Genomic DNA, 22435 nt, shown 5'->3' with positions numbered 1-22435 from the left:
CATACCAACGCTCCCCCTTTAAGTGCAAAACTTCTGATTTTTCATTGACAAACCGCACTACTTCTTACTATCTCCCGCATAACCTATACATACGTATCAACCCTCCCTATTTAGCGCGAAACTCGTTTTCTATTACAATATGTCATCAATTTTTTTTTGTTACTGTGTACCGCCTACATTACTGCTACTTCCAATGTGATCGTATGAGAAATATAAACGCTCCCCATTGCTGTGGTGACATCTCCCTCTGAGGGTCTCCCCATTTTTCGGATTCATACTTATGATATGAAAGTAGTGACATTTTTCCCATCTACTATAGTGACCTATCACTTACAAACCTCTCTGCTGTGGACAACACACCTTAAAAAAAAACAAGGCATTTTCATGAACTAAAAATTTTACTCATTTGCGAATCAGGTTCAACTAACATACTGCAAATAATATACAAAGGCAGCACATAGTGAAGTGAAATGCACACATGCACTGTGTTGAGATAACAAAGCAGAATACTCAGACGAAAGATGCAAAATTAACGTGTACAGTAACAACACTGCTTTACACACACAAAGTTATTAACTTCTTCGTTTTACAATTGCAGTGAAGACTACTCTCCTGAAATTCAACAGCATCTACACTGCAAACGACATATCCAAATAAACCTGGTAATTCTGAAAAAAAGTAAATGCAGCACTACCTTTATATTCTTACTGTTCCTCAAAGAGACTCTGTGGGTTATTTATTTAATTTGCGCACCAAAACAAACATTGATTTCTGAACCATTCTACCCACAAATCCCCATTTATTAAAGAAAAAATAACAGGCAGAATGGCTCACAAATCCCTGTGTTTTTGGAACTCAAATAACATACAGAAGCTTTAGAATGTTAGTACTAGTAAAGAAATAGCTGTTTCAATTTTATACCATTACATTTACTAACAATGTCTCTCCCCACTAGCTCACTTTGTACTCTCATCTGAATCACAGTGTAGTACTATACAAACAGAAAAATAATAGCCTTCCCAACTCATTGTAACTGCCCAAAGCACATTCACACACCACCACAAAGAGCCTGCCCATCAAACTCATGCACGCATGCAGACAGCACACATACATTTTACAACAGACCAAACCATGCCTTCTTTTTTTCAACATACCCCAAAGAATGTCTACCAAAAAGCAAGTCCGTAGAAAGGAATGCAGAAATAGAGCTAATGAAAATAAAACTGTCCAAAGTAAGCATCCATCTGTAGCAGAGTTTGTAGAGAATGTTGGAACAAAACAGCTAATACAGTAGTTTAGGGAAACAAAGGAAGCTTCAACTACCGAAACTGTGGCTCCTCTATCAAAATGTGTCACGAAACAGAAAACCCTTTACAAAAAATAAGCTACCAGTACTACTAACAATGTTCCTATTAGTCCTGATATAGTAACAAGAACCCATAGTAAAAAAAGTATTTTAGCAAAAATATTTCACCACAGAGTCCTTCAGAATCTAATAAGAAGAGGACTGAAATCATACTCAACCCTTAAAACCTACTGTGGAAAACTAATCCTACAAGCTCTCGTAGACAGTGCAATCCTTCTCAAAGGGAAGTTATTTATTTTAGTGTTAAATAGGATGAAACCACTAACAGAACTAAGTACTAAACTACAAAAGAAACTTAGCAATAAATGGAATGTCAACAAAAATAACTTCTTAAATATTTGTGGAGGTGAATGGAGTCACACAACAACCATAGAGCCATATTTTAATGAAGAATCATACAAACAAAATCAAAGAAACACAATTGCCATCCATAGCAGTGGACGAGGGAATGAAAAAATCAATAATACCATCATGGAACAAGAAACAGTGCTTACAAAAGTATCCCCTGAAAACTCAGAATTACCTCTCCATTCGACTGAACCAGACCGTCCAGTATACAAATGGCCATGCACGTCAATGTGTGACATTCCTAACAAATCTTTCAAATCTTTACGTCAGTTGCTCAATCAGTATGTGAAAGGTAAAGACAAAAGTATAAACTATAGATGTAACATACAAACTAGAAGACAATAAAGATTCCAAATGGTTTGAATTAGCTCTCTACCTTTTAGCAGAAAGCAAATACCAAATAAGTGAAACCCTCATATGTTGCAGTTACTGCACTACAAAACTGGACAACAACCAATCTCCTTCACGTGCTATCACATATAATTTGGAATTGTTCCCACTACCAAAACCCCTGAAACAACTCAATTTGTATGAGAGCATCATAATTCAAACAGTTCACCCATTTCAAGCAGTAATACGCAATCAACCAAAAACAGCTAAATTACCTCCCTCTGAATTGGTGAAAGTCATTCGTGGCAAAGTAGTTTACTTACCATTAGATCTAAAAGAAAATGTACACACTCTACGAGTGCAACGTCCAATAGAGCATTCTTTAATTGTCTTGGTAAATGGTGTAACAATGAAAAGACAAAATAATTTGGCAACAACTGGTGGACTTACATAAAGTTAGACACGCCTTGCAATATCTGAAAGACAATAATGAAAACTAAAAAGAAATAAATATTGAAGAAAGCTTAAGGGGAAACAACTGAAATAATTCAAGAGTCATCGGAAACTGGTCAATTTGAACTTCTGGATCCTGCTGCAGTATCCACTCTTTTAGACCATTCCACAATTCATCCATTGCATTCCAATGAAAGCATAGATGATGCACTAGAAACTTACCAAATGCGACAAACCAAAGGGTCACCAATGAGCATATGGGAAAAAAGTATAGAAGCATGTGCTTTTCCATTGCTAGTTCCTACATGCAAAGGTGGAAGATACGATGATAGACCCAGTCAGATTACAGCATCAGAATACCGCTAATTGCGAATGTATTCTCAAGATCCCAGATTTAGACAAAATGTGGAATACATATTCCACCTACTCTTTGAAAGTGAACTAGCAAACCTATGTTACGGAGTTGCACACATTTTGAAATCTGGAACCCACTTTCAAAATATGTCAGCTACACAATTAATACAAAAAGTACAAGAAATAGATGAGGTTTTACAATCAAGTATAACAAATCTGTTTGCAAACATGCGTGGTACAAAAGAATACTGGTTCCGACGGCACAGAGACATACGTTGTATGATCAGAAACCTTAGCCCACCCACTTGGTTTGTTACATTAAGTTGTGCAGAATATGCATGGGAAAATTTACATGATTTCCTACGCATATCAAACAAAAACAAATTAAACATAGATATACTAACACCAGGAGAACTTTGTTCTTTGGATCCTGTTAATGTTTCAAGATATTTTGACCATCGCTTCATTGCTATGCTATATTTTATTTGTAATAAAACTGTTCCTCCCCTTGGAGAAGTGCAACACTTCTTTTGGAGAAAAGAATACGAAGCCAGAGGAGCACCACATATCCACATGCTTTTATGGATTAAAGATGCTCCTAAATTTGGTCAAGACAGTGATGCCACTGTTTTACAGTTTATTGAAAAATATGTCACTTGTGAAATTCCATCAGAATCCACTAATAGTGATCTTCATGCACAAATTTTACAATTTCAAAGACACAAATGTGGCAAATATTGTCGTCGCAAATACAAAAACAAAGGGAGATACTACACCAAATGCCGATTTGGTTTCCCTAGACCAGTTACAAATACAGGTCAAGTGAACAACCTCATGTCTTCAGTTAGACAGTGTTAAAGGTAAGTCACCTAAAAATACATACTACATAAAAAGAAAAGAAGAAGAAAAATATATCAATTATTATAATGCAATCATTGCCCATTTATGGAATGCAAACATAGATGTGCAGTACATTTCAGACAATTCTACTGCAGTTGCACGATATGTCACAGCATACTTAACCAAAGCAGAAAAGACAGAGCTCCAAGACCTCTGGAATGACCTAGCATCAGATAAAACAGTGTCTCAAAAATTATACAGCTTGGGCATAAAAATGCTCTCCCATAGAGAATATGGATCATATGAAGCAGCTGATCGTTTAACTGGTACTGCATTGTATGGTAAATCTGAAAATATAGTATGGCTAAGTCTTGGTCCAGCTAAATTATACAAAAAGAGTTCTAAAATCATACGAAGATATAGAAACAATAGCCACACATGATCCCAACAGCCAAGACATTTTGAAAAACAATTTATTAGACACATACTACCCAAACAGAAGTAATACTTTGAAAACCATGTGTCTATACCACATAGCCCAAAACTACACATACAAAAATAATATAAAACCTCACGAAAAAAAAAGGTAAATACTGAGTGACAAACTGTGAAGGCAGCTTAGTTAAACTCACTAAACCAAATGTAATTAATCATATCAAATTGTCATTGAAGACTCCTCAACATAAAGAAGTATATTACATGTCCCTGCTACAACTCTTTAAACTATGGAGAAAAGAAGAAGAATACTAGATAACTTTACACAATACAAAACAATGTTGCTGTCATGCATGCTGGACATATTACCTCTGGACCTGGAACAACATCTTCACGCAGAGCGAGTTATGCTCATAGAACTGCTAGACCGTTCTATTCTAAATGGAGGTTGTTTGATGCACTGCCGGGAAAACGATGTCTGCATTATTCACGTCGTTAAATTCACGTGATTCAAGTTAGTCACGTTTGTTATGGCAGTACGTTCATAAGCAGCGTGGATACGTCGCTCGCTGCTTCTGATTGAACCAATAAGGCTTTTAGTAGCTGAAACCCTTGATCTGCGTCCTCGCATTATCTTCAGTTACTTCCTTGGCTTCTTCTGCGTGTTTTCTTCCACACGCGAATTCCTGGAGTTGCTGCCTGGAAGTCACAGGTTGGCCGCACTGTCTGCGTGCTCTTCAGTCACGTGTATCCTAACACGCCGGTTCCTGATTTCTTTGCATGCTGTTTTCCTGACTATGTGAAGTTTGGTCACGTGTAATCTCACATGGACGCTAGCGCGGCTGTCCTGGGCTGCGTGTACTTTGGCCGCGTGTAAATTCTCACGCGGACGCTAGCGCGTCTGTTCCGGCTGCCTGTACTTTGTTTGCGGGTAATTCACACACGGACTCTGGAACTCTTCAGGTACGACTGCTTTGACTGCGTGCACTTCTGTTTGTGTATCGCACGCAGTCTACTCTACTCTTTACACGCTGCGGTCCAAGTTGCATGTCCTTGTGGTGCGTGTGAATCCTCACGCTTGCAAGCGCGGCTGTTCCGGCTGTGTGAACTCTGTCGCGTATAAACCTGCACGCGGGCTTCAGAGAGTTGTATCATTTGGAAGAACTAATTTGACTTCACTACAATAAAGTTGTGTGAATAAGGATCTGGAATGCCCTACCAATTGTATCCTTTTTGGTTACCGTATCCTTTTCATAAGATACCTTGGTGATTTATGACAGTTGCACAATGAACAGCAACACGAAGAAGAACTCCAGGCCCAACTAGATAAAGACACACCTGACAGTAGTCAACCTTCTGCAACAGGAAGCCAAGAACCACTGGGAGAACCACTAATAATAAATGAGGCATAATTAGCTATGATAGAAGTAGAAAACACCATCAGGCCGATTCATGGAATAATTAGCGCGGCGCAAGTGGGCAAAAACGTGCGAATCGCAGTGGAATAGCGAAAATCGCAGTGCAAGTGCGAAAATCGCACGAAAAGCAGCGCATGTCGATTCATGGAAGTCCGTGCGCGAGAAAACCAGCGGATGTGCGATAAAAAAGTGCGCCGCGCACGTTGGCGCACAGGCCATCTAACAGCATGCGCCAGGTCACAGCGAAAATCGCACAGGCCACAGCGAAATTCGCACATAGCGCGGCGCACGCAACAAAAGTAGGCGGAACAGGGGCGTAACACTCGGAATGGGGAACAACTTGCAAAAACGTGGGCGTCACGGGGGAAGTACAGGGCACAAGTGCGCGGAACGCCCACACGCTCGCCTACAACACGTATTCATGGAATAGAATAGGGCAAAAAAGCGCACGCTCAAACCAGCGCACAGGCACAAACACGACCGCCACAAGAAAGCAGGCGGTAGCGTCTCTGCGGCTGTAAGAAATGTGCGCCAAAAGGTGCGCCAACAAATAGCACCTATATACTGCCATGATGAATGTCCTATACTGTGGCCCTCCAGGACAAATGACGTGCAAACGGGTACCCACAAACACGCTGACAAAAAATTACGTGTGCGTGTATACAGGGGTGCGTGGGAAGTCTCACACGCGATTTGGCCGGGTATGTGGATTTCAGGGGTGCGCGGGAAGTTCCACACGCGAATAGCCTGGGCGCGTGTATTTCAGGGATGCGCGGGAAGTTTAACACGCGAATAGCCTGGGCGTGTGTATTTCAGGGGTGCGCGGGAAGTTCCACATGCGAATAGCCTGGGCGCGTGTATTTCAGGGGTGCGCAGGAAGTTTAAAATGCGAATAGCCTGGGCGCGTGTATTTCAGGGGTGCGCGGGAAGTTTTACACGCGATTTCAGCAGGGTACGTGTATTTCAGGGGTGCGCGGGAAGTTCCACACGCGAATAGCCTGGGCGCGTGTATTTCAGGGGTGCGCGGGAAGTTTAACACGCGAATAGCCTGGGCGCGTGTATTTCAGGGGTGCGCGGGAAGTTCCACACGCGAATAGCCTGGGCGCGTGTATTTCAGGGGTGCGCGGGAAGTTTTACACGCGATTTCAGCAGGGTACGTGTATTTCAGGGGTGCGCGGGAAGTTCCACACGCGAATAGCCTGGGCGCGTGTAATTCAGGGGTGCGCGGGAAGCTCCACACGCGAATAGCCTGGGCGCGTGTATTTCAGGGGTGCGCGGGAAGTTCCACACGCGAATAGCCTGGGCGCGTGTATTTCAGGGGTGCGCGGGAAGTTTTACACGCGATTACAGCAGGGTACGTGTATTTCAGGGGTGCGCGGGAAGTTCCACACGCGAATAGCCTGGGCGCGTGTATTTCAGGGGTGCGCGGGAAGTTCAACACGCGAATAGCCTGGGCGCGTGTATTTCAGGGGTGCGCGGGAAGTTTTACACGCGATTTCAGCAGGGTACGTGTATTTCAGGGGTGCGTGGGAAGTTCCACACGCGAATAGCCTGGGCGCGTGTATTTCAGGGGTGCGCGGGAAGTTCCACACGCGAATAGCCTGGGCGTGTGTATTTCAGGGGTGCGCGGGAAGTTCCACACGCGAATAGCCTGGGCGCGTGTATTTCAGGGGTGCGCGGGAAGTTTAACACGCGAATAGCCTGGGCGCGTGTATTTCAGGGGTGCGCGGGAAGTTTTACACGCGATTTCAGCAGGGTACGTGTATTTCAGGGGTGCGCGGGAAGTTCCACACGCGAATAGCCTGGGCGCGTGTAATTCAGGGGTGCGCGGGAAGTTCCACACGCAAATAGACTGGGCGCGTGTATTTCAGGGGTGCGCGGGAAGTTTTACACGCGATTTCAGCAGGGTACGTGTATTTCAGGGGTGCGCGGGAAGTTCCACACGCGAATAGCCTGGGCGCTTGTATTTCAGGGGTGCGCGGGAAGTTTAACACGCGATTTCAGCAGGGTACGTGTATTTCAGGGGTGCGCGGGAAGTTCCACACGCGAATAGCCTGGGCGCGTGTATTTCAGGGGTGCGCGGGAATTATCACACGCGATTTGGCTTGGTACGTGTATTACACGGGTGCGTGGGAAGTTACACACGCGATTAGGCTGGGTGGGTCCTCACAGGTGTTCCCTGTACACCCTCGACGGCCCCTGCAGGCAGCCCACAAAACAGGGGACTACCCTGCACACCTGCTCATGTCCCCCTGCACCCCCACCCCCCAGCAGTGCATGGGCACCCTCCACCAGGCCCCCACTCATGTCTCCCACCACCCCCACCCCCCCAGTCACCAGGGGCACCCTCCACCAGGCCCCCACTCATGTCTCCCACCACCCCCACCCCCCACCATCCAGGGGCACCCTCCACCAGGCCCCCACTCATGTCTCCCACCACCCCCAACCCACACCATCCAGGGGCAGCCTCCACCAGGCCCCCACTCATGTCTCCCACCACCCCCACCCCCCCAGTCACCAGGGGCACCCTCCACCAGGCCCCCACTCATGTCTCCCACCACCCCCACCCCCCACCATCCAGGGGCACCCTCCACCAGGCCCCCACTCATGTCTCCCACCACCCCCACCCCCCAGCCACCAGGGGCAGCCTCCACCAGGCCCCCACTCATGTCTCCCACCACCCCCACCCCCTGCCACCATGGGCACCCTCCACCAGGCCCCCACTCATGTCTCCCACCACCCCCACCCCCCAGCAGTGCAGGGGCAGCCCCCACCAGGCCCCCACTCATGTCTCCCACCACCCCCACCCCATAGCAGTGCATGGGCACCCTCCACCAGGCCCCCACTCATGTCTCCCACCACCCCCACCCCCCAGCATCCAGGGGCAGCCCCCACCAGGCCCCCACTCATGTCTCCCACCACCCCCACCCCCCAGCAGTGCATGGGCACCCTCCACCAGGCCCCCACTCATGTCTCCCACCACCCCCACCTCCCCAGTCACCAGGGGCACCCTCCACCAGGCCCCCACTCATGTCTCCCACCACCCCCACCCGCCACCATCCAGGGGCACCCTCCACCAGGCCCCCACTCATGTCTCCCACCACCCCCACCCCCCCAGTCACCAGGGGCACCCTCCACCAGGCCCCCACTCATGTCTCCCACCACCCCCACCCCCCACCATCCAGGGGCACCCTCCACCAGGCCCCCACTCATGTCTCCCACCACCCCCACCCCCCAGCAGTGCAGGGGCAGCCTCCACCAGGCCCCCACTCATGTCCCCCACCACCCCCACCCCCCAGTCACCAGGGGCACCCTCCACCAGGCCCCCACTCATGTCTCCCACCACCCCCACCCCCCAGCAGTGCATGGGCACCCTCCACCAGGCCCCCACTCATGTCTCCCACTACCCCCACCCCCCAGCATCCAGGGGCAGCCCCCACCAGGCCCCCACTCATGTCTCCCACCACCCCCACCACCCAGCAGTGCATGGGCACCCTCCACCAGGCCCCCACTCATGTCTCCCACCACCCCCACCCCCCAGCATCCAGGGGCAGCCTCCACCAGGCCCCCACTCATGTCTCCCACCACCCCCACCCCCCACCATCCAGGGGCACCCTCCACCAGGCCCCCACTCATGTCTCCCACCACCCCCACCCCCCACCATCCAGGGGCACCCTCCACCAGGCCCCCACTCATGTCTCCCACCACCCCCACCCCCCAGCAGTGCATGGGCACCCTCCACCAGGCCCCCACTCATGTCTCCCACCACCCCCACCCCCCAGCAGTGCATGGGCAGCCTCCACCAGGCCCCCACTCATGTCCCGTATCACCCCCACCCCCCAGCCACCAGGGGCACCCTCCACCAGGCCCCCACTCATGTCTCCCACCACCCCCACCCCCCCAGTCACCAGGGGCACCCTCCACCAGGCCCCCACTCATGTCTCCCACCACCCCCACCCCCCACCATCCAGGGGCACCCTCCACCAGGCCCCCACTCATGTCTCCCACCACCCCCACCCCCCAGCCACCAGGGGCAGCCTCCACCAGGCCCCCACTCATGTCTCCCACCACCCCCACCCCCCACCATCCAGGGGCACCCTCCACCAGGCCCCCACTCATGTCTCCCACCACCCCCACCCCCCAGCCACCAGGGGCAGCCTCCACCAGGCCCCCACTCATGTCTCCCACCACCCCACCCCCCACCATCCAGGGGCACCCTCCACCAGGCCCCCACTCATGTCTCCCACCACCCCCACCCCCCCAGTCACCAGGGGCACCCTCCACCAGGCCCCACTCATGTCTCCCACCACCCCCACCCCCCACCATCCAGGGGCTCCCTCCACCAGGCCCCCACTCATGTCTCCCACCACCCCCACCCCCCACCATCCAGGGGCAGCCTCCACCAGGCCCCCACACATGTCTCCCACCACCCCCACCCCCCAGCAGTGCATGGGCACCCTCCACCAGGCCCCCACTCATGTCTCCCACCACCCCCACCCCCCAGCATCCAGGGGCAGCCCCCACCAGGCCCCCACTCATGTCTCCCACCACCCCCCACCCCCCAGCCACCAGGGGCACCCTCCACCAGGTCCTCACAATCCCCAATCCTGTGCGTCATGGTCAGCCTCCACAGCCAAAAAGCCCTACCAAGTAACCCATTCACCCCCATGGAAATGGAAATTACATGTTACACCCCCAATGTTCATGAAGCTAATGAACCCATGTCCGTCACACACAATGGTTGCAATTGAATGGGAAAACACCCAACATGACATGCATGAAACCAATGAGATGATACCACACAGTGAAGTATGAAAACAAAAATGTATAGAAAAAAATCAAAAAATGCTAAAGAAAGGAAACAAACTACAATGGAAATGAGAAAAAATAAGCTGCATGTCCGTATAAAAATAAAAAACTGCAAATCAGAATCCAAAATAATTCCGTCCAAAGTCTATTGTAAAAAAATCTCTATGCAAGAAAGAACTATGTAAAAAACTACCAAGGGTCCATGAGCCCAACTGAACTAAGGAAACCTACTAAAAAACCTAACTAAAAATCAACTATATACAAAAAGTGGAGCAGTGTCCGTCGACTCCAAATCATAATAAGAAACAAAGGAAACATAAAACTAAAGAACTATATACAAAGGCGGCGGGCAAGTCCAGCGGCTCACTCCGTGGTGTCCCGGCCCAGGGCATCATCGAACTCCTGTTCGATATCCCGGAGGCGGTCCAGTTCCATGACCCCGAGGGTCCGCAGGGACGACGCCGTGTCCTCCTCCAACCCCCTGCGGATTGCCTCGAGGCACTCGGCCCGCCTCAGGGCCCTCCGCATGGAGTTCTCCGCCCTGATCATTGTGAGCCGCGCCTCTTCCGCCCGCCGCCGCTCCGCACCTATGGCGTGGCCCAACCGCTGCCACACGGAAGACACTCTATGTCCTGGGTCCTCCTGCCCTCCGGCCGATGCCTGCCCCTCCGATGTCGAAGGCCCCGAGACTTCATGGCTCCCACCATGTTGCTGCTGCTGCTCTGCCTCTGCCCGTGCACTGCCTCCTGCTGCCTGCACATCCTCCGCCGGCTGGGGTGCAGTTGTTGATGTGGCCACCCCTGCTGGACCTCCGACTCCCGACTGTGGCAGGGATGTCTCCTCCACCAGCCTGGCCGCACCGTCAGAGGCAGCTCCACAGGGCACCCAGGTGACTGATGGGTGGGAAGATGGCACAGAGGACGACTGGCGCATAGGGTGTCCAGTTGAGGAGGGGGTCGGAGCAAGCCCCATCAGACGGCGGAATCGGGCCTGGGTGACCTGTCCCAGCAGGCTGACGTGGTCAACGAGCCATTCGAGATGACGTGCAGTCTCTCCATGAAAAGACTGCAGGTCACCTCGCATGGCCCGTTGACGCAACGCCACACCAGCCAGGACAGGCTCAACCCGGACCTGGATGGCCACGTCCGCAGGCAGAGGAAGGCCAGTTGACGTCAGCTCATCCCCTGCCTGAAAACGGGTCTGGACGTAGGCATCCCTGCTGGTGCAAGATGATGCAGGGACAGGATCGGGGACAGGATTGCACACAGGCACCTCCGCGGCCGCCTGTGCTGCCTCCTGTCCCTGGTCCTGCACTGCACCACTAGCACCAGTGGGATCCCCACCTCCAGACCCCGTCTCTGGTGCTTGCACGGCCTCCTCCTCCACCAAACCCCCCACCAACCTGGATGACTCCGTGCCATCTTCCCCTGTTGGGCCCTGTGGGGTCCCAGCTGCCCCTTCTGCTGCCGAGGAGTCCAACTGCAACCTCCGCCTCTTGGACCTCCCCCCGGCAGCTGCGGCCTGGGACGCGGCACCAGACTCCTCACTCCCCGACGAGATGACAACACGGGAGGGGAGCCGGGCCTTGCGTCTCCGGCTGGCGGTCGGATCCCCGCCGCTGTGCTCCACAGCACCTTCTCCGCCCTCTTCATCAGTTGACGCTGCAGACAGGGAGAAACAAAACACAGGCATCAGGGCACTGTACAATGGACACATACACACATGACAGTTGCACATGAGTGGCATTGGCAAACCTCAGACATGTCATCACAATCACCAACACACATGTCATTGCAACTCGCACACATGAGCCATACCACAGCCATATCGCAACTGCCAGCACCATCCCTACACATACAACAGCATGAGCAGCCAAAGGGGAGCCAGACATCACATGCAACACAGGAAGTGCACCACACATGTACACACACCACCACACTTGCATGCATGTGTACACCTCTGCCAAGTGTTGCACTGTTCAGACGGGCATCCATGTCACATCTGCCAATCAGGCTTACACATACCGCAGTCACATGCATCCATGTTGCATCACTGTTGCACCCTTGTCAAATACACACACATGCACATGTACACCGTGCACGTACATGCAGCCCAAAACAACATACATGCCTGACATCACGGACATGTCTACTTACACACACATTCATCCAAACATGTGTGCACGCACAACTGAATTTGCCATGCAAGCCTACACACACAAGCACCATCCATGTCTCGCACATCACAGCCCTCGCATGTGTCAGCCCCACGGCCCTGTACACCCCCACCCATACTCGACCCCATACAAACAAATGTGCAACCTGCACAATACCGAATAATCACCACACGCACTGCTCACAATCAGGATGCATGTACACTCACCGCTCGACTCCAGACGGGTCTGCTTCTCCAGGACCTGGACGTGGAGCGCTGGGGATATGCGTACCAGGACCCCCATCTGTTCTTCCGACAAGTGGCCCCGGCGCCCCTTGGCATCCGCTGCCTTCAAGAGGCGCCGGGCCTTGTTCAGGGTCCTGGACCTGAAGTCCTCCCAGCGCTTCCTGACATGTTGGAAGTCCCGGACTGCCACCCCCTCCGCGTTGATGGCAGTCACGATGTCAGTCCAGATCCGAGTCCGTCCTTCCTTGTCGGCGCGGGAACTTCCGAAGAGGGCATCATACTGCCCCAGGACTTGCTCCACCAGGACACCAACTTCGGTGGCACTGAAGCTGGTGCCCCTCTGCCTCTCTGGCCGGGGGTTGTCAGTGGTCACAGATGGTGTTTGCCCCGACATGACAACCCCAGAGGCAGGAGTGGGTGGGCAACTGGGTCCTGGGGCTGGGCTGTGGAGCGATGGAATTCCAGTCGGGAGTCTTCGGTTCCAGCAGGGGTGGTCACAGCACAGCACCCCTGGCTGATGTGCAGGCAGGAAATGGCAGTGCACGTGGGCAGCAGGCAGTCAGGCAGCAGCAGATGGCAGGTGGGAGCGTGCTCGTGGCTCTGGGGGGCAGTAGTTCGGCCTTCTGGGCAGGAGCGTGGTCTTCCGTGTGCTTACGCGTGGCCAGCTTGGTACGGAGTGATTTGGCACGTGAAAATCCTGCACGTCAGCGTGAAAACCGAGGAAAGGCCCTTAGCGCCTAAGCGCGTCTGTGAGGTGACCCGCACGGGTGTTTCCCACACAGCACGTGATGACAGAGCACACGTGGAAAGACTGCACGTCAGAGTGTCATCGCGTGTAATTGGACTGCACGTCAGAGTGTCATCGCGTGTAATTGGACTGCACGTCAGGGTGTCATGGCGTGTAATTGGACAAAAGTGCGCGTACACGCGATTGGCCTATGTACGTGTATATCAGGGGTGCGCGGACACTTACACACGCAAGTACGTCAGCGCACCTGTATCCCGGGGTGCGCGGGAATTTCCACACGCTATTGGACTGGGTACTGGATTTCAGGGGTGCGCGGGTCACACGCTCGCCTACAACACGCGCAACGCATACATTTGCGCGCTAACAAAAGAACAAGCTCAGACCCAGGATGAACATACCGTTCCTAGCAGCAGTGGGTGTGGGCTACCAAAGGAGGAGGAGGAGGATAGTCAGGGCCAGAATATTCACACCCAGAACCAGCCTTTTCGGGATGCCTGATGACCAGGTGCATGGGAGGTACAGGTTTCCACCACACATTATACTGGACCTGGTGAGTGAGTGGGAGGATGACCTCACATCACCCACCCTGTGCTCCCAAGCACTCAGCCCCCTGGAGAAGGTCCTCAATGTACTGCACTTCTTAGCCACTGGATCATTTCAGCCGATAAGTGCCATTGTGGGTGGTGTATCACAGGCCACCCAGTCACGCTGCCTACACCAGGTCTTGAACATCATCACTGCACGGCCATCAGTCCGCAGGCACATATACCTGCCCAGAACACCTGCAGAAAGGCATGCTGCCACCCTGGATTTTTATGGTGTGGCACGATTCCCCAAAGTGCTAGGTGCCATCGACTGCACACATGTGGCTCTACGTCCCCCCAGGGCATCAGAGCACATCTATAGGAACCGCAAGCACTGGCATTCCATCAACGTGCAGGTAGTATGTAATGCCAAGGGAATCATCACCTCAGTATATGCCAACTATCCCGGGTCAACCCACGACAGCTTCATTTACCGAATGTCCACCCTAAGCCGGGACCTAGAAGCTGGGCGGCATGGCGATACATGGCTGCTTGGTGAGTATGAATGCCACTGCACATGCATGCATGTCAGATACTGAGCAAGGTCACAACCCCACCAATGATACCAATCACCACCTCCACAGGGGACAGTGCCTACCCTCTCAGCCCCCACATGATGACGCCAATTCGGAACCCCACCACGCCACCCCAGGTAAGATATAACACAGCCCACATTACAACCCGGGGCATAGTGGAGCGCACATTTGGATTGCTAAAGTCACGCTTTCGCTCCCTTGACCGTTCTGGCGGCCAGCTGTTGTACGCTCCCCCAGTAGTGTGCAGGATCATAGTGGCAGCATGTGTCCTGCACAATGTTGCAACACGCCGGGGCCTGGCCGTGGACATGGTGGTGGCCCCACATCCCCAACCACATGCACAGCCGCTGCGCATGGGAGGGGAAAGGGCACGGGGGAGGCAGCCCGTACACAGCTAGTGGCTAATTACTTCACATAGAAATCACACCCCTGTGGAGTGCACACTGCCCTGGCACATTCCATCTGACAATCAATGATGACTCAACCTGACACTGATCCTGAATGTCTGGAGAATGAACCGTGAATACCATATCAGCCTGAGATTGTTCACCTGGAAGTGTCACAATGTGTGCATCCCTACCCACACAGACACCACCAATGCAGTTTTGTGAAGTTACACATTGAAGCAGCTAAAATGAATACCCACTTGCAAAATGCAACAAGAGGACAGTGCCATGTCAGCCAACCCAACCCCAGCACCGCCACACGACACACCGTGCCATGTCATGCTATTTGCAGGTAAACAAAGTAATCCCCACAACATGACACTAGTGTCACTATGTACAGTGTCCCTATTAGAAACCTGCAACACCTGAAATGCTCAAAGCAATGCCGGACCAACAACATACTTGAGCACGTACTACCATTAACATGACATCACAAATGTTACATATTAGTAGTCTCACCACCTGGAAATGCCTGCACTCCCACCACTACCAACTGTGCAGTGTTGGCGCCATGTAGAGTTGTAGGTGCACTGCTGCCAACATGGACCCCATCTCCAGACTAGAGGTCCTTGTGTAGACATGAGGAAGGGACCTGCAAATTGGGAGGTAGACACAGAAGATGAGTTACACATCAATGCAACATGCAGTGTACAACACAACAGCAATATGCACTAGGAATGTATACACAGTATTGACTACAGACTGCCCACACAATTCATGGGAGTCCAACGTCACTGTGTAATTCACTGTCACTTGGGCACACCCTTTGCAAGCCCATGGAAACGGGAAGCAGGAGGGGTGTGTGTGACTCAAACCCAAGCATCTGAACCAAATACATTACAATCCTGCATGTGCCCAGCCACAATGCAGCGTATGCCCACAGGAACCAAGGAAGCCAACAAATCGTCCCAAAAAAATAGGGAATAAAATAAATAAAAATAAAAATAAAAATAAGAAACAATCAAAAATGGCCATTGATGGGCCCGGGGGGGTTGGGGAGGCCACCCAGGAGGTCCGAGGACAGGATGCACACCAGAACCCACCTGCGTGGATCCTGGGAAAATAAAACACCTCCATGGGCTCATGGCCCACACGGCTACCCTATTGTGGGAGTATCACTGCTGTCGCTATTATCACCCTGTGCAGCTGCATCCGGAGGTGGTTGCACTATGGGAGGCAGCCCACGCAAGGCCCTAGTCTGCTCCTCCATGGCTGCAAGCATGCGGGTGTGGTAGGTCTGGTTCTGGAGGATGAGTGTGCGGAGGTCCCCATGCAACAACTCACGGGATGCCCGGACCTCCGCCCTCGTTGCCTGCATCTCAGCTGAGAGCGTACGGGTGAGACGCTCCAGCTGCTGTTCTGTCCTTTGGTGTGTTGAAGCCTCAAGCTCAACAAGAGTCGTCCTGAGGTGAAGGAGCTCCTGCCTCAGGGCTTCCCTGTGGCCCTGGGACTCAATGGAGATGGCCTCCTGCAGAGTCGCCAGTGCCGCCCGCCTGGCCCTGTTGGACCCCAACATGTCCTCCCTGTGTGACTGGCAGATGGAGTCGGTTGCCTGCTCTAGTCGCTCCATCAGCCTTTCTGGGGGGACAATGGAAGTGGCCACCCTATCCATGGCCTGAGCCATCATCTCGGATGATGCAGCCTGTTGGGTTGCCATACCGTAAATGGATTGCTCCCATGCGGTATTGCCAGGTGGCGTACGGCCACCACGTCGGCGGGCACCACACCTGTCTGGGGCAAGGCGAACTGCGCCTTGCTGTGCCGGCACTGCCTGAGGCTGCAGGACTGCATTCCCCCTCTGATCTGCTGGCCCAGGAACAGGATCAGATGTCGCGGAGTGTGACCCTGCATCCGTAACCACCAAAGGCGTTGCTGCCAACACTGACATCCCCATTGAGGGTTCTGACCCTGGTGCAGGTGGGTGAGACAGAACAGAATCCCTCCCTGGAACACTCACCTGCGACGGCACGTAGGTCTCATCCGAATCAACACCTGAGTACAGCTCGGGGGAGGTGCAGCCAGAGACACCCCTTGAGAGCACGACCTGCAGCACTTGTGGGTTCTCCCCCACCACCACACCACGTCCCTCACTGGTGGTTGGTCGGCCCTCGGACCCCTCCTGGGTCTGCACCATCTCCACAACCCCAGCAGTATCAGGTGCGTCATCCCCTGCAAAGACATAAAAACAAAGAAATGGAAACAGGCATTAGCACCATGGCACACAATGAGGGCTGAGAAGCAAGAGAACCAGTACTTGATTGACACATGTCCCACATGACTAAAACCCTCCCATGCATGCACCCTCACTGCGTATGAAGGGCAGGCAAATGGCACACACTGATGACACCAAGATGGAAGATGAACACATTTTCTGCATGCTGCCTGGCAGTGGCATCACACATTGGCCTGTGATTGCCAGGTGAAACACACATGCCATCACACAGATTTCATGTACCATTGCTATTGAGTGAAGATGGAGAGGAGGGCAGCACCTATTCATTCAGTCCAGTTCCCGCATGTAATCGCTTTTCTAATTCTAACAGGTCAGATTTTTCACCTGGAGCTGCCAGTCTGAAATGGTCCAATTGCACAGGGACATGTGTGTACAAATGATATCCAGGTAACAAAGTCACTCCACTTTACCATAGCCATGTCAGACATGTGACTAGTGGACAGCGACATGCCTAGTAAAAGTGGGGGAATGCAAACAATCTGACTGAATGAACAGTGAAAAATAAGCAACTATGTTGTGGCAAGGTGACACTTCAAGGGCAACTGGCGTGCAGTTGGGCTAGATGTCTACTGTTGGCAGAAGGGATACTGCTATGGCCAAATGCAGCTGCGCAGGAAGTATTGCATGAAGCACATGGCTGACCCATACGACTCAGGCGCACACACTCTCACCTGGCACACAAACAGAAGCCCTCACACACACACCATGCACATGGATGACACACACATGCATGTGCACTCACCGGACAATGCCTCGTAATCAGCCAGATCTCCCACGCCTTGGATCTGTTCCTCCGTGACGTAGGTCCCAGCGACTGACTCATGTGGAGTGAGTTCCATGTCTACTACTGGAGACCCACCTCCAGTCACTAGAGTTGCGGCATGACTTGAGGCCAGCTTACTCTTTGCCCTGCGCTTTAGGTCATTCCAGCGCTTATAGCAATCATTGGCTGTGCGCCTCACGATTCCAAGGGCACTTACGATGTCTGCAACGGTCTGCCAGTGTGCCTGGCGTTGTGCAGGTGTGGTCTTGGATCCTGCAACAATGACCATCTCGTTGTCATGTGCGGACACATACTCGACAAGTGCATTCAGTTCGTCATCCGTGAAGCTGGGCTTGCTGGACGGGCCGGACTGTGTAGCCGTGTCTGGGGCATCAGCCTGTGCCGGACGAGCACTCTTCCTCTTCCGCTTGGAAGGTGGTGGTGATCCTGAGTGCCCTGCACCGCTCTGGACACTAGGGGCAGGAGCCCTGGTGGACTCTGTATCAGGAGTGTGGGATTGCACACTCAGCATGGGAGTTGGTGCAGGCATTGGCTCTAGTGTGATGGTGTCAGGGGGAATGTCAGCAGCATGGACTAGGACCGACACTGTCCTGGCTGGGTGTGTGAGGGCTGGGGTGGATGGAGCCACAGCTGCCCCTGCAGCCTCTCCGCCCTGCCTCCTTGGTGCAGCAGATGACCTTGCTGGCCCAGATGCACGTGGCATGGTGACATCAACGTGCACCAGCGCACGTGTCATAGGCCTGCTGACCTGGAAGTCAGCCATGGAGTCAGCCAGATCTGGTGCCACAATGGGCTGGTCCAACAAGGGCTGAGCATGGATGGTGTCAGCCACATCAGCCTCAACGGGAGAAGGGGGGGGGATTATGGGTGCCCTTGACTGGTCCTCCACACATGGGGGGACAGGCTCACCCTGCAAGTAACGACCACGTCCCCTACCGGATCCACCACGGCCACCACTTGTGGCTCTTCCACCTTTGCCACCCTTACGGAATCCTCGCCTCCCAGCCATGGCACTGATGTAAATGTGCGTATGGGAGTGGCTGTAAACTATTGTCCTGGGCAATTGGGGGTCAAAGGGGTTGGGTACCAGATGGTAATTGTACCCTAGTGCTCTTGCAAGGCTGATTGTAACCCCTGTGGAAAGATGACGGGTCACGCTACGCACAGGAGCCCCAAAAAAGGGAGATGACGTGCACGCAACCCCTCCTAGACCACGTGTGCAGAAAGAAAAACCTGCACTACGCTATGGCACCCAGTAACACAAGAATGAACGTATGCGTGTCACACGCAGCCTAGAATGACCTCTGAAGGGGTAGGCTACACACGGGGCAAGCACAGATGTTAGATACGTGCGTGACTCACCGTCTGCCTGGTAAACGAGCGTGTAAAAGGAGCACGTTTGGTTGGCAACACCCCCGCCAAAAGAAGATTTGTACGCTGTCTGAGGAGACAGGACAACAGTAGAAGGGAACACTGTTTGAGGGAACAGGCCCAGGTAAACCAGTAAAAGCTAAAAAAGAGAAAAAGCTGTCAGAGGTAACAGGGAATACGAACTTGAAACGCCGTGAAGTAAATCGCATGTGAAACGACAAGAAGTACAGAATTCACCCACTCGCTCTCCACGAAAAGCACGTACAAGGAAAATGTGTTCTACACGTACCTTTTATACAGGCCCACACGTCCAGCGTCACTTACGCAGCGTGTACGCGCTAGGCCCATTTCCACCAATTACATGCTTTGTCACTTCTGCGTGTAGGGCCGTTTCCACCAATTACACGCTTTGTCACTTCTGCGTGTAGGGCCATTTCCACCAATCACACGCTTTGTCACTTCTGCGTGTAGGGCCATTTCCACCAATCACACGCGATTACACTCTGACGTGCAGTCTTTCCACGTGTGCTCTGTCATCACGTGCTGTGTGGGAAACACCCGTGCGGGTCACGTCACAGACGCGCTTACGCGCTGAGGGCCTTTCCTCGGTTTTCACGCTGACGTGCAGGATTTTCACGTGCCAAATCACTCCGTACCAAGCTGGCCACGCGTAAGCACACGGAATACCACGCTCCTGCCCGGAAGGCCGAACTACTGCCCCATAGAGCCCCGAGCACGCTCCCACGTGCTGCTGCCTGACTGCCTGCTGCCCCTGCACTGCTGGGGGGTGGGGGTGGTGGGAGACATGGGTGGGGGCCTGGTGGAGGCTGCCCCTGCACTGCTGGGGGGTGGGGGTGGTGGGACACATGGATGGGGGCCTGGTGGAGGGTGCCCCTGGTGGCGGGGGGGTGGGGGTGATAGGGGACATGAGTGTGGGCCTGGTGGAGGCTGCCCCTGCACTGCTGGGGGGTGCGGGTGGTGGGAGACATGGGTGGGGGCCTGGTGGAGGCTGCCCCTGCACTGCTGGGGGGTGGGGGTGCAGGGGGACATGAGCAGGTGTGCAGGGTAGTCCCCTGTTTTGTGGGCTGCCTGCAGGGGCCAACGAGGGTGTACAGGGAACACCTGTGAGGACCCACCCAGCCTAATCGCGTGTGTAACTTCCCACGCACCCCTGTAATACACGTACCAAGCCAAATCGCGTGTGAGAATTCCCACGCACCCCTGAAATAAACGTACCCTGCTGAAATCGCGTGTAAAACTTCCCGCGCACCCCTGAAATACACACGCCCAGGCTATTCGCGTGTGGAACTTCCCGCGCACCCCTGAAATACACGTACCCTGCTGAAATCGCGTGTAAAACTTCCCACGCACCCCTGAAATACATGCGCCCAGGCTATTCGCGTGTGGAACTTCCCGCGCACCCCTGAAATACACGCGCCCAGGCTATTCGCGTGTGGAACTTCCTGCAGACCCCTGAAATACACGCGCCCAGGCTATTCGCGTGTGGAACTTCCCGCGCACCCCTGAAATACACGTACCCTGCTGAAATCGCGTGTAAAACTTCCTGCGCACCCCTGAAATACACGCGCCCAGGCTATTCACGTGTGGAACTTCCCGCGCACCCCTGAAATACACGCGCCCAGGCTATTCGCGTGTGGAACTTCCCGCGCACCCCTGAAATACATGCGCCCAGGCTATTCGCGTGTGGAACTTCCCGCGCACCCCTGAAATACACGTAGCACGCTGGGAGACATGAGTGGGGGCCTGGTGGAGGGTGCCCCTGGTGACTGGTGTGTGGGGGTGGTGGGAGACATGGGTGGGGGCCTGGTGGAGGGTGCCCCTGGTGGCTGGGGGGGTGGGGGTGGTGGTAGACATGAGTGGGGGCCTGGTGGAGGGTGCCCCTGCACTGCTGGGGGGTGGGGGTGGTGGGAGACATGAGTGGGGGCCTGGTGGAGGGTGCCCCTGGTGGCTGGGGGGGTGGGGGTGGTGGGAGACATGAGTGGGGGCCTGGTGGGGTTGCCCCTGCACTGCTGGGGTGTGGGGGTGGTGGGAGACATGAGTGGGGGCCTGGTGGAGGATGCCCCTGCACTGCTGGGGGGTGGGGTTGCAGGGGGACATGAGCAGGCGTGCAGGGTAGTCCCCTGTTTTGTGGGCTGCCTGCAGGGGCCGCCGAGGGTGTACAGGGAACACCTGTGAGGACCCACCCAGCCTAATCGTGTGTGTAACTTCCCACGCACCCCTGTAATACACGTACCAAGCCAAATCGCATGTGAGAATTCCCGCGCACCCCTGTAATACACGTACCAAGCCAAATCGCATGTGAGAATTCCCGCGCACCCCTGTAATACACGTACCCTGCTGAAATCGCGTGTAAAACTTCCCGCGCACCCCTGAAATACACGCGCCCAGGCTATTCGCATGTGGAACTTCCCGCGCACCCCTGAAATACACGCGCCCAGGCTATTCGCGTGTGGAACTTCCCACGCACCCCTGAAATACACGCGCCCAGGCTATTCGCGTGTGGAACTTCCTGTGCACCCCTGTAATACACGTACCTGGCCAAATCGCATGTGAGAATTCACGCGCGCCCCTGTAATACACGTACCAAGCCGAATCGCGTGTAAAACTTCCCGCGTACCCCTGTAATACACGTACCCTGGCTAATCGCGTGTATAACTTCCCGCGTACCCCTGATATGCACGTTACCCGCTTTGCGTTCCTTGTTTGGCAGCCCTGTAAACTGGTCCAGGGTTAGCGCAGCCCTTTGCGATGATTTTGCGATTTTGATGGCTTTTCCTTGCGCGAGGGCGTTCTTGGGGGCGTTACTGGCGCTGCTGCAGGGTCGCTGCGATACTCTGCGCCACGGCTGGTTTGGGAGCCTAAAATCCATGAATACGCTGTGCGCGGAAATCGGTTTTTGCGCACGTGCCTGGCGCAGACAATCGCACGCGGACACTCTGCGCCAGCCGCTTGCGACACT

This window comes from Ambystoma mexicanum, chromosome 5q (assembly GCF_040938575.1).
Source record: "Ambystoma mexicanum isolate Mex_15411 chromosome 5q, UKY_AmexF1_1, whole genome shotgun sequence".
Lineage (NCBI taxonomy): Eukaryota > Metazoa > Chordata > Amphibia > Caudata > Ambystomatidae > Ambystoma > Ambystoma mexicanum.
The sequence above is the reverse complement of the archived record's forward strand: the minus strand, read 5'-3'. Positions refer to the sequence as shown.